This window comes from Sceloporus undulatus, chromosome 2, assembly GCF_019175285.1.
Source record: "Sceloporus undulatus isolate JIND9_A2432 ecotype Alabama chromosome 2, SceUnd_v1.1, whole genome shotgun sequence".
Lineage (NCBI taxonomy): Eukaryota > Metazoa > Chordata > Lepidosauria > Squamata > Phrynosomatidae > Sceloporus > Sceloporus undulatus.
Genome location: NC_056523.1, coordinates 153595491 through 153614020, shown reverse-complemented (window position 1 = coordinate 153614020; position 18530 = coordinate 153595491).

The following is an 18530-nucleotide window of genomic DNA, read 5'->3' as shown; positions in this document are numbered from 1 at the left end:
CCTTCACTGGCTCCCCCTTCCTTTCCGCATTCAGTATAAGCTCCTGCTGTCAACGTTTAAAGCCCTCCATGGGCTGGCCCCTCCTTACTTATCAAACCTTATTTCTCCTCACCTTCCCACTAGGGCTCTCCATTCTGGTAGTCAAGGTCTGCTGTCCCAGCCCAGGATTTCCTCTGCTCCATCTCGGATTCGCCCCTTCTCACTCGCTGCCCCTCACTCCTGGAACCTTCTTCCCCCGCGAGCAAGAGCCATCACTTCTTTAACCAGCTTCAAAAAGGAGTTGAAGACCATCCTGTTCAGAGAAGCGTTCCCAGGCATTGCATAAGTGTCACTTGCTATTTGATGTTTCTTTGTTGTCTGTTTTATTGAATCATTTCCTGTATTGCTATGTATTTTATATGTATTATCCTACTAGAGAGGCCCCTTCCCTACCACCTCTCCCTTCTCCTTTTGTGTCGTGTCTTTTTAGATTGTAAGCCTGAGGGCAGGGAACCGTCCAATTAAAAAGATTGTATGTACAGCGCTGTGTAAATTTACAGCGCTTTATAAATAAAGGTTAATAATAATATGAAGACATTTTCTTCATAGAAAATGCAGAAAACAACCATGTGGGAATTTTGCACAGAATAAGTCCTCAAAGCATTTTCTGCATATGAAACCATATTTTCTACACATTTTCTATGGGTGCAAAACAACCACATACATCAATCTATACATTGTGTAGAATAAGCTGCAACATTTCTCATCAGTCCAGTATTTTTCTTATCATGGTTTTTAGATACTGTATAAAACATGTTGTTAAAAATATCTCCCCCCTCAGATATGGTGGAAAAGGACATTAGAACTGTGTCAATGGCTGCAGAAATAACATAGCTGGACACCTGCAATGCTCTAAGTGTCATGGCTCAATGCTGTGGAATTCTGGGATTTGTAGTTTTGTGAGATATGAGGTTTACAATCCTTCTTCTGATTTGGTTGTTATGTGCTTTCATACTGTTTCTGACTTATGGTGACCCAAAAGTGAACCTGTCATGGGTTTTCTTTGTAAGATTTTTTTCAGAGGGGGTTTGCCTTTGCCTTCCTCAGAGGCTGAGAGAATGTGATCTGCCAAAGATCACCCAGTGAGTTTCCATATCTGAACAGGGATTCAGACCCTGGTCTCTAGAGTTGTAGTCCAACACTCAAGCCACTACGTCACACCGGTTCTCTTGCCATTGTCTTCTCTTGATTGCAGCAAACAAATTCCTTTAGGCACGTTACAGACCGCCCAAAACGGGCGGTCTGCTGGCGCCAACGGTTGCTGCATCCAGGAACCGCAGCAGTCAAACCGCACGGTTCCCGGATGCAACAAAAAGAAGCCCCCAAATGGTGCTTCTGTTTGCGCCCTGGAAGTGGCGCCGTGAGTCTCTAGTTGCGCACTCGCAGCGTCACTTCCGCCAAGCGACGTGTGGATGCTACACATCTGCTATGTCAAGATGGCGGCGCCCGTGTGGAATGGGTGCCGCCATTTTGTATGCGCTCTCCATGTACTAGGGTTAGGGGTGTCCAGAAGGGATGCCCCTTTCTAACCCTAGTATGTGCAGAGCGCGTACTTTCCGCCCGTCCAGAACAGGCCTTTGTCTCCAGTTTTGCAGTTGCAAGGTTAGATTTGCTTGACAGGTTTAAGGTTTGGTTCCTCATCTTCTCTGATAGATTCACACTTTTCTCAATAAGACCCTGTTTCGAAAGTGAGGAAGCATCTGGAGATTAAGGCAAACATAAAGGTAGCCCCTTGACATGAATATCTAGTCGTAACCGAATGTAGGAGGCAATGCTCATATCCATTAGTAAGATGAAGAGCCAAGGAAGACTACTCTGGTGGTCATGTGGCCCACTTTACTGCACTGAACACTGTTACCTTCCCACTGAGAAATGGTACCTATTTATCTACTTGTATTTGTATTCTTTTGAACTGCTAGGTTGGCAGAAGCTGGAGTTAGTGTCAGCAAACCCCTTCATGCAGCACTCAGGTCTCAAATTGCCAACCTTATAATCTTCCGATTATCATAACTGTTGTCTTAACCACTAATCAACCACTTCCCTGTAATCCTTGGAGATTACTTCAATGAATTATTGCTATTGTTATGTGTCCTCAAGTCACCTCTGACTTATGGCAGATCATATCGTTTTCCTGGTAAGAATTATTCAGGGGAAGTTTGCCATTGTCTTCCACTAAGGCTGGAGGATGTGACTTGCTCAGGGTCATTCAGGATGATCAGGGGCTTGAAATCCAGTCTTCCAGTGTCAAAATCAAACACTACATCACATTGGCTCAATGAATTGGTAAATTCATTCATAGAGAGAAGGTGCTTCTTTACATACTCAAGTTATTGGAAAGTGTGAAAGTTGGACGTTCTGGGGGAGACACAAAAAGGAAGTGTCAGAACTGAAAACACAACATCTTGCATACACTGTTGTATATAGAATGATTATGGTATCTACACAATTATTATTGTGGTTGTTTTCTGGTTTCAAGAGGGCAAATGTGTAAACACTTTCTTTGCTATCAGTTTCGCCATTCATGACAGTGAATGGAGTAGATGCTAAAAAAAATCAAGATAAGGAGTCTAAATGATTAAATTATTTTGTCATATCACTAAATTTTCCAGTTTAAGAGCTTGGAAAGACATCTCCGTCTTGATCACAAACAATTATGAACAGATGCTACATGTTAAAAAAATTAACAAACACTGTCAATTTTTTGTAGGTGCATGGAACATATTAACGTTAAGCCTTTATATGAGAGTTTAGCACACTAATTATGTCTCCTTTTGTTTAGAGAAAGCTATTAATATTCACAACTGATTGGCTTCCAGGAAGACCCACACACCTACACATACACACACACACTGGCTGAAACAACAAAGGAATAAAATAAATAGAACTTCATTTTAAAAGATGGGATACCAAAACTTTTACGGACAAGTTTACTCAACTTGACCAGGAAAGCATGAATCATCACTTAAAATCTGTTATGAAAATCAGATTAAATTTAAGATTAGTTTCTTATGGTTTTGCTAAAGAATCTGAAATATTTCCATTTGGAAAAGAGTTATTTCTCTAACCTTCTCAGTGTTAGTTTGTTCAGTATTCTGTTTGTTGCATAATGAAGGTTACCCAAAGGTAAGGCATGCAAAGATACAGAAGGGGAGGTGGCAAAAAGATAAGACCCAAAGATAGTTGGATTTATTAAACATACCTGGGTAAGAAAAAGTGAAGAATGCTTATGATATGGTTTTATCTATATCAGAAAGTCTTTGAGACTCCAGTCTAGAGAAAGTTAATGATGCCTAATAAAGTTAGACGTATGCATAACTTAAGTCCTATTGATTTCAATAAAACATAGCATAAACTTCACTGGACTAGGGACATAGTCTTCACATTGTTTTTCACACCAATGCAACATCTCCTGCAGCTACTAGGAATATAGTGTGAACACTGTTTGTCATGATGGTTGATTTCACTGTTCATTTCAATGCATGGAGCAGATCTGTTCTGCAACACTTGGTTTAAGGGAATGCAAAGCCAGCATGTACAAGAATAACATATATACATTTGGGTACACATAAAGCTCTTTGCTATAATAACTTTGTCTAAGAAAACTCTTTGACACAAGAATGATTCCTGCATTAACAATGTCAGGATATGGGAGTACTTCTTTGTGTTGCACCCTCAGGTGGAAATGTATTTTTAAAAAATGCTTAATAAAGATAAGGAGATTCTACTGAGTGTTTCCAGAGATATGGAAAGTGCATATATTGCAAAGAAATTGATTGCTCTGTCATGTGTATGTTTATTGTCATGTGCTTTCAAGTTGATTCCAACTGATGGTTACCCTTTCACTGGAATTTCCTGGTAAGATGTATTCAGAGGAAATTTGCTATTACCTTCCTCTGAAATGTAGGTCTAATCTGCATTGCAGAAATAATGCAGTCTGACACTGCTTTAACTATAGGCCTGAGACACACCAGCCAAAAGCAGTGTGCTGGCTCTGAAACTAGGGTTCCAGAGCACGTGGCAACTGCACACTCCGGAACCCTAGTCCATATGGGTGGCAGCATCATGATGACATCCTTTCCACATGGGCGCCACCATGATGATGCCGCCGCCGCCATGTGGGGTCTGCACATCGCTGCGCGTTGCATACATCATGTTCACCAATGGGGTACTTGTGACGTACACAATATGCCACAAAAAGAACCCAGAACAACCGGGTTCTTTTTACTGTGGAGGGATGCTGTGCGGTTTGGCAGCCTTTCCCCAGTTAAAATGGGTGAATCCAGCCTGCCATTTTGGGCGGTCTGTACTGCCCCTATAGTTTGTTTTGGAACCTTCTCTGATAGAGAATGATAAATATCTCACAAAACTACAAACCCAAGAATTCCATAGCACTCAGCCATAGCAGTTAAAGCGTATCCAACTGCATTATTTATGCAGTGCAGATTAGACCTGAGAATGTGACTTGCACAAGATAATCCAGTGGGTTTCTGTGACTGAGTAGGGATTCAAATCCTGGCCTCTCAGAATCCGAATCCAACATTTAAACCACCACACCACACTGGATCAGAAGGAATAGTTTCTCATATTTAAGTTGGAGAAAGGTACAGGATAGCTGCTTGGGGAAGATGGGGTTGAATCTACATGAGTGCTGTATCCTAGCTGCACTGTATAACAACCCTGCCCTGGTTTGACTCCTTCAATCCGCACACAGCTGTTTTGATCCAAAATGAAATCAGTTTGGAAAGCCATATGGGACCCTCATTACATAGCCACATCAGTGCAAGAGAGTGTTTGTATTGTGTGCACATGTTTGCTGTATCAGTTTATGATAGCCTTTAGGGCTGAAGGGCAGGTATAAATACCATAAATAAAATAATAAATAATAAATAAATGTCCTCTTGGATGCAGTTTGCACTGATTCCTTGGCTGCAGTTTCCATTGTAGGGAGAATGGGGTGTAAAGGCAATAATTTTGCATGTATGGAACAGCACCAATAAGAACTGATGGGGGAAATACTTTTGGCTACCAAGTCATACCTTGTTAATTAATCTGAAGGAGAGAATTCTAAATCTATCACCAAACATAGGGGCTATACAGATTGAGAGAAAGGGGCGTCAAGACCCTGCCCATTTTTGCCCCAGATGAAGACTGTGGCAACCAAACGCCATGGCCTCCACTCTCGTTGGGTTCTTTTTAGGTTGTGCGTCAGGTGCCATTGGCGCACTCTCGCGTGATGATGATGTACACATGGTGCAGGGCTATTTGGGCACTGCACCATGCAAACGTCATCATCGTGTGCCCCGTATGGATGGGCGCATGCAATGATGGCCAGGGTCCGCAGTAGGGTTGCTGAGCACCAAACCCCCCCCCCCCCCCCCCACACACCCCTAGTTCAGGCTGAGACCAGTGCAAAGTGCCCATCTGTCCAGGTCCATAATCTTCCTTTGCTGTGACTTAGTACCCTTTAGGATGATTCTTCTGGAAGGGATGGCTATGTCTATATATATGTATCTGAGTATGTGTGCACTAGTGCATGCTAAGCATGGTTAATTGTCCTGTCTCAATGTTGTCATAGTAAAGAAAAGTGGAGATCAGTCATAGCAGCTCAGTCATAGCAGCTCTCTGCTTGCTCAAGGTATGGTTGACGAAAGCCATTATGTCCAATGGAATATAATAATATAATCATAATAATATTTATTTCTTACCCGCCTCTTCACATGGATTGAGGCAAGAAACAACAATTAACAGACAAACAACATCAGTTAAAACACAGCAATTAAGATACACATAAATTTAAATTTAATTAAAAAAAATAAGATGTATGCATATTAAAACAATCCACAATTAAAATTCACTATTTAAAATTTTCAATTTAAAAATAATCTGGATAAGCCTGCTGGAAGAGACTGGTCTCTAATGCTCTTTTAATTTTAGCTGTTGGATCTTTTCCAGCAGGTCGTTCCACAGTCTAGGAGTGGCTGAGGAAAAAGTCCTGTGGCTCACAGTTGCCAACCTAGTTTTGGATGACTGAAGTAAATGTCTGCTAGATGACCTGAGTGTATGGGGTGGATTATATGGAAGGAGGTGATCCTGTAGGTAAGCTGGACCCAAACCATGTAGGGGTTTAATAATAAAATTCAACACTTTGTACCTTGTTCAGAAACTAATTGGCAGCCAGTGGAGTGATTTTAATATTGGTATATGATCACTGCTGGATGTCCCAGTAACCAATTTGGCTGCTGTGTTTTGAACTAACTGAAGTTTCTGAACCTGGTACAGGTTTCTGAACCCCAATGTACAGAGCATTGCAGACATCCAGCCTTGAGGTTACCAGCATGTGCACTACCATCTTTTGATCCTCCAGTTGGATGCAGCTGGTGTAACAGCTGAAGCTGACAGTAAACACTCCTGGCCATTGCATCTATCTGAGGTGTCATTTGGAGCAATGGATCCAGAAGCACCCCCAAGCTGCTGAAGTTGATGGTCAGCACTCCTGGCCATTCCATCTATTCAGATTCAAAGTTGCCCACCACTTTTATAAATAGGGTTGCCAGACTCAAAACTGTAGAGGGCTCCTTTATCTTTATTGGAGAAGGATCCTGTGTCTTTAATGGTTATGTACAAGAGGAAATTTCAGCAGGAGGGAATTGCAACACCTGCTGAAATTCCCTCTTCTACATAACCATTAAAAACATAGGATCCCTCTCCTGTTGTCACTCTGGAACCCCTAATTCTTTGTGATGTCTCTGTAAGTGGTGAGTTTATGAAGTAGGAGTGGAGATTGCATAATCCATCTTTTACACCAATGTGGTTATTTAATAATAATAATAAATTTTTTTTTTATTTATATCCCACCCTTCTTATAATCAGGGCGGCTTACAGCAAGGTTAAAATACAATCCATACAACAAGAGGACAAGAAGAATTAAAATACAAATACAGCAATCATACAAAAAATAACAAGCAAAAAGCCCCATAGCCCAACCTCTTGGCCACGGAAGAGGAGGGAGGCCCACAGGATTTTATTCGGGGAATGCCTGTTGGAACAGGAAGGTTTTCAAGTCCTTCCTGAATTGGGCCAGGGTGGTGGACGAGCTTTCTATTACCTCTATTAAATGACCCATGGAAGTCAGTGCAATGCATCTTCCTGTCAATATGTCTTCCTTCCAGGGCAAATTGGTCCTGACCTCAGCTGGCTATCATCAAGACTGGGAATTCTTATACAACTAAACATATTTAACTACACCAGTGAGTGCCTTTTTGCAGCAGAATGCTTTCCTCCCTTGGTTTCTGGAGGGCCCCAAAATCAACCTGTCCTTGGCCAGAGATTAGACGTAGATGGTATGTGATGTGCCAACCTTTTCAGGGTCAATCAAAGGCATTCCTGACTGAAATATGCTTTCAGACAGTACAGGCGCTGGCACCAGGCCTCAGACCCATTTCACTGGCATGCCCATGTCTGTCTGTGAAAAATGTCTTTCATGGGAATGGAACAATTAGCCAACCACATCTCATCAGCTACACAGAGCTCACACCAAGAGACAACCACATGCATAAAATATCTGAGGAATACAGACAGAATAATATTTCTGTACAAAAATAGAAAAAGCCATGATTTTGCACTTCCTGATTTTTCAAAGGCAACAAAGAAGAGAAAGAGAAAGGAGGAAGAAAAGCCAGCCCAGAATTCTATTTGTAATAATATGGCTTCCTATCCTTCTCCCAAGTCCCTGCTTACATAGTGAGAAACTTGCAAGCTTTGCCAATGGCACTAAAGCAGCCAGCCCACCTTCAGAATTTCAGTCACCTCTTAAACACTTAGAGGCTGAATTGAGTGAAAACCCCCTTTTCAGAAGAGTTTCCAAGGAAGTAGAAAGTTTCCACACCCTAAATCCTATCCTGAGAGAAATGGAAACTAGTTTACTGTTGCCAAAAAGTCTGAATTGTTGTATCACTGGCTTTTGAATGTTACAGTCTGCATTTTCTTTTATAAAAGTGTGGACATGTTTTGGTGCTATATTAAAACACATGGATGTGTGCAATTTGTAAAGGGTAACAGGGTCTGCCTATTTCTTTTCTATTTCCAGGTTTTGAAGGTCAGACCTCAAGATGACCCTGGCAGTTGTGTGTCAAAAGTTAGAAAGATCAATAAAATATGGCCAGCATCTAAGTAAAAGGACAAAATTTCCCATAAAAGCAGCAATGGATTCAAAGCTACACATAGTGAGTGGTGCAGAATCTGGAATAAAACATTGGCTTCACCTTTAGGGGAAAAATGCAACACTTGCAGACACTTTCCAGATTCTTTCCATTTTTTTGTGACAGAAGTAGTGCCACAATAGATACATATAGATAATCAATAGATAATGCAATTACTTCATAGTGAGGTCTTCTCAGTTCACTTTTTAAAAAACTATGCACTTTATGGTCTCAATACAGATATCCAATATCAGCATTTCCTATAGAGAATTTAATGAGGGCAGTCACTTCACTTGAGGACTAGCTTTACAATTTGAAGCATGATTAAGCAACATATGTCCACAGCCCAAATCATGATTTGCAGTTAGGATATGAGTATAAAGCCTTCCTAGTTGTAGTAATGTTATCCATGTCAACTGCAAGTACTATAGAGAAGAGAAAAATATGAGCGCAATAGCTCCTTACTGGTAAGTGAATAGAATTACAAAGCTTACTTTGATGGATATTAGCGTGATTTCTTATGATTGTGTAATGATATTGTTTAAGCAGAATGTGGAATACTTTTGTTATGAGTTAATGAAGTAATTCCTGAGGACAAAACAGTTCATTAACTACCTGGGGAAGAACTATCCTACTCCATTATCAAGCCTTTTACTTCTGCAACTTTTGATACTTTGAGGAAGATTCATTGATTTGTCTACTACTACTACTTCACTACTACTCCATTATCAAGGTTGTTTTATAATTCTGCAACTTTTGATTTCTGCTTGTTCCATTGCACTGCTCCTTTGAAGAATCATTTATTTCTGTGGTTTTGGATGATTATTGGTTAACATGATTATTGGTTAAAAAACTGTTTACAAGGCTTCAACAAACATTGTCAAAGAAGGAAAGGTGGTGGTACAGACTTCAACAAAGTCTGTGGCTACATATGTACAATTTCCTTTATTGATATGTATGTGGACTGTAGATATAAAAAGTCATTATGTTTAGAAAATATCATTTTTATTGCAGTAATAATGTTGCGCTATTATATTGTTGTAATATAAGACTACCTAATTGCTATTTGTATTACAGTGCATAAGTTCAGAGTATTCTGGTATTTGTCTGTGTTTAGATTCCCACATTTTGCCTTCAGGCTTTTGGTATTAATTTAGAAAGAACTACACTACATGTCTTTCTCCAGATATGTAGGGTGTGAGGATTTTCTCCTATTGCCCTATGTCCTCACTGAATGCCTATCATATTAGACTGTGGGAAAAATTCAAGAATACAGTACTTCCATAGATAAATACCCTCCCTTTTTACTTGTTAAAATCCACAATAACACTAGTTTAAAGGTGAGATGTAGCCCTCAAGGACATGTCACAAAGGAGATACAAGTCAGGAAGGGAGTCAGACAGGGATATGTTTTGGCTCCAATCCTATTCAACTACTATACAAACTTGTTAATCTCCTTTTTGAGCAACCCTTCCTTCCACCCCCCAAATTAGCCAATAGACATATTAATTTACTATTGTATGCTGATGACCCAGTTATATTATCATTGACCCCTATAGGCCTTAACAGAGCTTTAAAATCTCTTGCTCACTTCTGCGCTAAGGAAAAATTAATACTAAATTACTCTAAGGCTAAGATTCTTACCTTTTCAAAATGCCCTAAACTGACAAAATGGATGCTGGAAGGGCAGTCTATTGAACAGGTTAAAACCTTTAAATATTTGGGGATTGTAGTCCAAGCTTCAGGAAGTAAAAATGCTCACTTAGATTATGTTATTCGCAATGTCCAAAGAATGGCTAATGCTATTCAAAATTATTTTTTCCACCAAGGGAGCTCAGTTTATTCCCACCGCAATTAAACAATTGTTATACGGAGCCCAACTAGGACCCTATAGCGGCATAATTGCCCTTGAATGAGTACAAAGTTTCTGAGGAATATATTTCAAGTTGCTTGCTGTGTACCAAATGCTGTACTGCAAAGGGAAGTAGGGATTAGTAAAATAGAGTCTTGTCTGTGGATTAACATTTTCACATATTGTCTTAAGATAAATAAAAATCTTGGAGGATTATCTCAGCTAATTTTGGTAAACAACCGTAATTCCTCTTGGGAAACAGCTATACTTAAGAATCTGAATCTTCTTGGAATCTCTAGGGATACCATCTTAAAGTTAGAAATTGATCAAGCAGCAGTGCTAGAAGGGAAATATAAAAAAAACACCTTATGAAACTCGGCTTTGTCCTTGCAATGATGTCAATACTACAATGACAGTCACCACCAGCTGATTACTCCTTTTCTAAACAAGCACCCTGGACATACTGATACTTTCTATTTACCTTATCTTCTGGACAATCAGAAACCAAGTGATGTTCACAATGTAGCAAAATTTTGTTACATCGTATGTAAAATACGTTCTCAACTGGTTGGTGAAAATTGATATGTGTATAACATGAATTTGAATTTGTATCTGAAATTGTTTTTAATAATTATTAATAATTGTATTTTGCAATTATTATTTTATCAAGTTATTTTGTATTCTGGTCAACAACCGAATAAATCTTACTATTGCCTATCAGATTTCACTACTTGATTTTGTGAATTATTTTCACCTCATCCTCTTCAAAGTAACTGGAAATGGCTTTCTCCGTTAGGGATGACTCAGCCCAAACCAAATTCTCCTCAGGTCTTTTACCTTTCCCCCAGGGTTTAATTTGAAAGTCCTGAAAGCCAAGATGACAAAACTGAGGCTGTTGTACTTTGGAGACAACATGAGAAGGAACGTCTCATTGGAAAATACAATAATGCTAGCAAAGGTGGAGGAAAGTAGAAAGAGAGGAAGGCTGCATGCTAGATGGATGGGCTCTATTAAGGAGGTCACAGGTATGACTTTGCAGGAACTGACTTGAACAGTGGAGGATAGAGAGGATCACTATGGGTCAATGTTGACACGAGGGCAGTTAACAATAACAACAAAACACTTTGATGATACTAAGCACCAGCAGTCTGGTGCCATTTGCACAGAAGTGGAATCTATCTTATTAGTTAAGTCCTGACTTGCCTAAAATTTTCCCTCAGCAACAAACTTAACCCCATTTTCTCTATATCACTGTCTCATCAATGCATTGAAGATTATCAGTGTTTCCTGCCTGCCTGGCTGGCACTACACAAAGAAGAGAGAGCATTTCAGGGAAAGCTGCCTTGGGAATCCTGGATTTCAACCTATGTTTCCCCACTTCTTTAGGCCAAAGTACACTATGACCACTGAGTCCACCTGAACACTATCCTCCAGATAATTGATATCTACAACTTTTACCCCAGACAGGCAATTTGCCCTAAGGCCTAGGTGCCAGTCACTAACCCAGCCATGTCTTTAATAAACAAAGCCTCCACTGCAATGAATTACCACACATTGAAGGCAAATCCCAAGTACAAGAGAATATATGTTTATATTCCATGGTACTAGTATCTCCCAAATTATCATTTCTCTTTTCACTGATGTGCTTCTTCCCTAAATCCTGTATGCTGTGTGAATGAGCACAAGCTGTCAACCTAGTATATTTGTGAAGTGTCTACTCCTTTGCCTACTTCAGTTTCTCCAGGTTAGCAACCTTAGCTTCAAAGGGAAAAACAGACATGTCTCCTGAGGGCCAGGAGCTCTCTTGAACTGACCATACACTCACAATTTCTGATCACTAGCAGGAGAGTCATACATATGACACTCAGATCTAATCTGCAAAATAACCATTGCACATAGTACAGGTGGATGTGTGCTTTATTTCTTTTTAGCCTGGTATTTCATTATCCCTCCTAGTGCTCAGTTAGCTGGGCTCCTTCTCAAGCCTGTTCTCCTTTTATAGCTTCCTTCAATAATGAAATGATCACCTGACTAATGAAACCTAGACATCACAGTGTGCTTCTAGGAAAGAATTTAAATAACAAAACAGTACAGTTGTTCCTGCAGAAGCTGTGAAGACTAATGCATCTTCATTTTTGAAATCCAGCACAATGCAAGCACATAGTGCAAACTGGGGCACTGTAATGAGTATGGCATAATTATATTTTCATTCTCATACTGTAGGTATGGTACCTTAGAAATAAAGATTTGTCAAAATATAACGGTGAGGTTGTGTGATTATATGAGTCATGCTTGACAAGCAAATGGATACTGCGATTCATTTCCCCCTTTCTTTTTTTTTCCTCGCACATTTTGCATATATCTGTTACTTTTTCTTGCTAGTGATTGATCAAACTGACTTGTGTCAACTTTCAAATCTTGTAGTTGTCCCTCAGTTCTTCCATGACATTTTTAGTAAACATTTGGCTTAAAATGCAGTGTTTGTAATACAAACATTGGGTGGGTAGGAATAATTTGGGATTGCCATATGAAAACCAATGGTAAACTTTTCCCTGTAATTTTTTGTTCCATGCTTCCACTCTATCCCATGTTTATATTGTATTTCTGTTTTTCCATGGTGAGATATCTTAGGCCATAAAACTTTACAAAATACCAATTTTGGCTGCAGTTCAGGTCAGGGCTAGATATGCTTGAGCCCACTGGCTTTGCTTATCCCTGCCCAACTGTATGTTGCGTTGTGGTACAAATGGCTGTGGTGAAGGAATACTTTTTGCAGTGAGTTATATAGTTCTAAACAAGTTTTGTTTTAATGAGTTTTACCCGTCTTCCTGCAGTTCATAAAAAATCTCCCATTATTACAACATTTCCCCTACTGATAAATTTATGCAATAAAATGCCATCCAATGAGTGGTTTAGAAAAATCATTCTCATTTACAATTGAACATTGGCCATTTTTCTGTCATATTGCAATTAGACCCACAATTGGCACTTATATATGTGGATTTGATTTCATGTTTTGGAAAATCAATTTATATGACAAAGCCTTAATTAATCAAACAACCCTTCAATGGTTGTTTGAATGAAAACAACAACAACAACATATTGTGTTGGTAGACTGTTCTTGCACTCTTAATATGTCAGGAAGACAAAATGGATCTAATCCTGAAAGACTTTGTTTTTTTTTAAAAATGGCTTTAAAGCCTCCTTTCCATTGATGTGCGTGGCTACGTGCCAAGCCAGACAGCACAAGAAGATGCTCCCTGCATCTGAATATAATTGCACTGAATAGGAGTGGCACCTAAAGTCATATTTATTTAGGTAAGCTTGAAAAATTCCATCTATTTAATTCTTGATTTAGAGCTGTACAGTACGGCACCCATTCCATTAATATTAAGAATAAGTCAAAAGCTTTCACAGCTGGCATTCATAGATTTTTGTGGGGTTTTCAGGCTATGTGGCTGTGTTCTGGAAGAGTTTATTCCTGATGTTTCATCAGAATCTGTGGCTGACATTTTCAGAGAATGCTGGCATGGATGTGAATGGGGTCTATATACTGTGAAACCTTTGGTTGAAAGGAGGTGATTTATGTATTAATCTGTGTGTTGGTCTGTTGTTGAATGGCAAGGCCTTAGGGTGTCTATTTAATTCGTGATCCTTTGTCTGCTGGCACTCCCCCCCCATTTTGGTCACACACTATATAGACCCCACTCATTTCCATGCCAACATTTTCTGAAGATGCCAGCCACAGATGCTGGCAAAATGTCAGGAATAAACTCTTCTAGAACACAGCCACATAGCCTCCAACCCCCCCCCCCCCCCACAAAAATCTATTAAGAGTTAGCTTTTTAGTTTATCAACATTCCCTTTCTGCTTTTTATTCTTGTTGGCCAAGTGCTGCATGCCTTAGATACATCCCATGCAGAGTACCTTAATGCCTTTGAAGAGTGTTCAGAAACTACTACTGGTCTAAAGTAGTGCAGCCAGTTTGTTAATATTGAACCTTTTCTGTCAGATTGCTCTGGGGCCACAATAAACTTCAGTTCCACTGAATATGAGTGGTTAAATGGGATTATTTCTGCAGTGTGTTTTGGACCTATGGCTGTTTCCAGGAAGTATACAATTTCCTTGTAACAACAGCTCCATTAGCTACTAGTCTGTTTCCAGGCATAATTCAACATGCTGGTTATGATTGAAAAAGCCTTAAATGGTTTGGGTCCTGGCTATCTGAAGGACTGTATTCTCTCATATGACCTTGCCCAGGCCCTGAGATCTTCAAGAGCGACACTTTTCTCAGTCCCTCCATAATCACAAGCACTTGTGTTGAGAATTTGTGAGAAGGCCTTGTCAGAAACTGTTCCAAGGCTCTGCAACTTCTTTTCTAAAGAAGTTATGATTGGTCACCTACATCTTGTCCTTCCTTCAACACACACAGTTTTTGCTTTTTTGTTTTATTCTTCCCTTTCTTTCTAAGGTCTTGGAACGGGTTGTTTATTCTTGCTGTCTTGAGTTTCTTGAAGCCAACTCCTTCCTTGATCCCTTTCAGTCTGGTTTCCGCCTAAGGCATTCTACAGAGACAGCTCTCACTAAGATCTCGAATGACCTTTTACAGGCCAAGGCTAATGGCCTTTACTCTGTTCTCATCCTTCTTGATTTGTCTGCAGCCTTTGACACCGTTGATCACTGTCTCCTAATTGACATACTCTCTGACCTTGGGTTCTCAAACTCTGTTCTCTACTGGTTTAGATCTTATTTGTCAGACAGATCTTTTGCAGTGGTCACAGGTAGTCAGACTTCATCCTCTGTTCCCTTATCTGTTGGAGTTCCCCAGGGCTCTGTTCTGGGTCCCCTTCTGTTTTCTCTCTACACACTGTCCTTAGGTAAACTCATTAGCTCTTTTAGTTTTTCCTACAATCTGTATGCCGATGACACCCAGTTGTATCATTCCACCCCTGACCTTTCTCCAAGGCTTGAACAGCAAGTCTCGTCTTGTCTCATGGCTGTCTCGCAGTGGATGCGCCATCGGCGTTTGAAGCTCAACATCTCCAAGACGGAGCTTCTTGTCTTTCCTCCTAAGTCCACCCTTCAACACTCTTTTTCTGTCTCTGTGGACAACATTTCTATTCAACCAGTCCAACAAGTCCGCAGTCTTGGTTTTATCTTTGATTCTTCTCTGTCGTGTATCCCTCGGATCCAGACCACAGCCAGGGCTTGTAGATTCTTTTTATACAACATTGCCAAAATCCAACCATATCTCTCTGCCTCTACTGCCAAGATCCTGGTCCATGCCCTAGTGGTCTCACGACTTGATTATTGTAACGTCCTCCTGGCTGGGCTTCCTCTTTCTCACCTCCGTCCTTTAATCTCTGTCCAGCATTCAGCTGCACGCATTATCACATCCGCCCACCATTCTGACCACATCTCTCCTGTGTTGGCATCCCTTCACTGGCTCCCTCTCCCTTTCCGTATTCAGTATAATCTCCTGCTGTCAATGTTTAAAGCCCTCCATGGACTGGCCCCTCCTTACTTATCAGACCTTCTTTCTCCTCACCTTCCCACTAGGGCCCTCCGTTCTGGTAGTCAAGGTCTGCTGTCCCAGCCCAGGATTTCCTCTGCCCCATCTCGGATTCACCCCCTTTCACTCACTGCCCCTCACTCCTGAAACCTTCTTCCCCCATGAGCAAGAGCCATCACTTCTTTAATCAGCTTCAAAAAGGAGTTGAAGACTATCCTGTTCAGAGAAGCATTCCCAGACATTGTGTGATTGTCACTTGCTATCTGATGTTCTTTTTGTTGCCTGTTTTATTGAACCATTTCCTGTATTGCTATGTGTTTTATTTGTATTATCCTATCATTCCTTAGATTGTATGCCATAGGCAGGTTTACTCTTTTATATTTGTTGTTTTTATGTACAGCGCTCTGCAAATCTACAGCACTATATAAATAAATAAATAAATAAATAATAACAACATGCTTTCAGAAACTGCCTGTTTATAAAGACAAGGCTTGAGGATACTGTGTTGTTAATAATAATAATAATAATAATAATAATAATAATAATAATTTGTATTCTGCTTTTTCACAAAGGAATCAAAGCGGATTCTAACAGTACAAATAAAACATCAAACAATTAAAAATTACAATTTAAAACCCCTCAAACACCAACCTTCTCCCCTGCTTATTATTATTTTTAAATGTATGTTTAAAATTGTTTTTAATTTTTTACATTTTATAATTGCTTTATAAGAATATGTTATTATTACATTATTGTATAATAATGATACCACATTAAATAATTACATTTTATAATACCCTTTTGTATATATCATTGTACCTGGTTTTATTTCTAAGCTGCCTTGAGTTGAACTATTATTATAAAAATGATTATGACAATGATGATGATTATTTAATAGGTAACAGTTTATTATAATCTATTCCCCTTGATACATTTCCAACAAGACATGGATGTGTTTTTTTATAATTTCTCAAATGCACACTCCTGTTACTGTTTCTTGTTTTTTCCATCACAATCTTAATTGTAACGTACATCTCCTATGGATTATTGACCTCCGGATACAACTTTCAATGTCCTCCAAAATGCCACTGACTTTTGTCAGCATTTTTCAGTTTTTATCAATTCACCATTTTATTTATTTATTTATTTACTTGATTTCTATGCCACCTTTCTCCCAGAAGGAGATCAAAGGCAGAGCAGAAATAAAAATGGTCCCAGTGGGCCCAAGTGATATATAAAAATCATCTCTTCATGTCTGTGATTATCAAATAGTGCCATAGTGCTGCAAGACTGAGCTGATGAAGCTGTAAGATGGAGCTATCTTGGTGACCATGTCTCGGGGAGCTAAGGTGAAGATTGCCATAGATGTCGAGGGCATTGTTTCTGAAACATCCTGAAAGGCCAGTTTTTTAATCCAACAGCAAAGGAATTCCTGGTCTGGATGACACTTTGTTTTCCAGACAGGCAAGGCACTATGTTGATGATAGAGGAGAGCCATAGTATATGTCTAGGCATAAAAACCAAAACCTACAAGTGAACACTCGTATTGCAAATAAATATTTCAGGAACCTACATGTAGGTGTATTCCCTTGTAATTAATTTCAATGAATGCTTACAATTAATGTATGCATTAATTTCAATGTATGATCCTTTGCCATTTATTGCAGAAAACATGCAACTAGGGGGAAAGATTGCATTGAGACTATAGTTCATAATGGTCATAAATGTGAACTAAAATGAAGCTGACAAGTGAATCCCTGACCCAGCCATGTGCATGCCGTGTTAATGAGCTCCATAGCACCAAGAATCCAGATGTGATTTCCTCTCTTTATTCAAATTAACTAGGCCTTAATTAAAAACGTAACACTTCTTTTTTTTAGAAGCATGTATAATGGCTTTGTTCTATTATTGTTTTTTCTAATGCTGTTATTCCCTGAGCATGTGTATTGGGAATATTACTCTGTATTTTCCATTCTGTCATATCACAGGCATTTTCAGGCAGGATCTCAGTAAAAATAGAATTACGCCAGTGCAATGCGTGCAATTATAATGTGTCATGCAATGAACCCATACCAATCTCTTGGCTTCAACAGGTGCTTTGTATTCTGTTAAAAAGAAGCAAAACTATGCATTTCCTTCACAAACAGCCTTTTGCCATTTTACTACTCTGACTGAGCATGTTTCACCTCACCTTCACACAGACCTTTCATGTGATGCTGTTGTGTCTCATGGGGTTAGGAATTATGTCAGATAGGAAATTCTAAACAAAACTGCAAATGGAGGTTGCTAACTATACAAAGACCTTCTTGGACAGTATTGTAAAGTAAAATTAACATGACTACATGCTGAATTGGATCTGGCAATACATATTGGATTCAAACATTCTGCATTTCACCAATCATTTTCTGGCCACTGGAGGTGTGTATAGGTCACAAGAATTGGTTTGGTCTGATAGGGAGATTCAGTGGAGTTTGGCTTGGCCTAAATGAGAGGCCACACAATTCAATTGGGGTTTGAATCTGAAAGGTAATTTAGAAACCCACATACTCCTGCCTTCCATTGCCTATCATTGGAAAGCAACAAAGAGGTAAATCTTTTGTCTCAGAAACAGTAACCCCTTAGGAAAGAACTTTGTTTATGAAACTTTGTACAAAATAGATACCACTTTTTTGTGCTACATGATTTCAAAAGTTAATTAAAAGGAGAGAAAGATAAGATAGAAATTAAATAGTAACTGTGTAAGAGCAGCTTCCTGTGGCAACTGTATATGCACATCTCAAGGCAGATCTCTGGTGGCAGTATGAAATGTGATGTGTGAACTGTCCCTTTCTTTTGTTTTCTTGTAAACCACAACTGCAGCATGATTCTGCCTCTCTTTCTCTGGCAGCTGCTTTTGGACACTTAAAACTTGGTTTATGCCACGGCCATC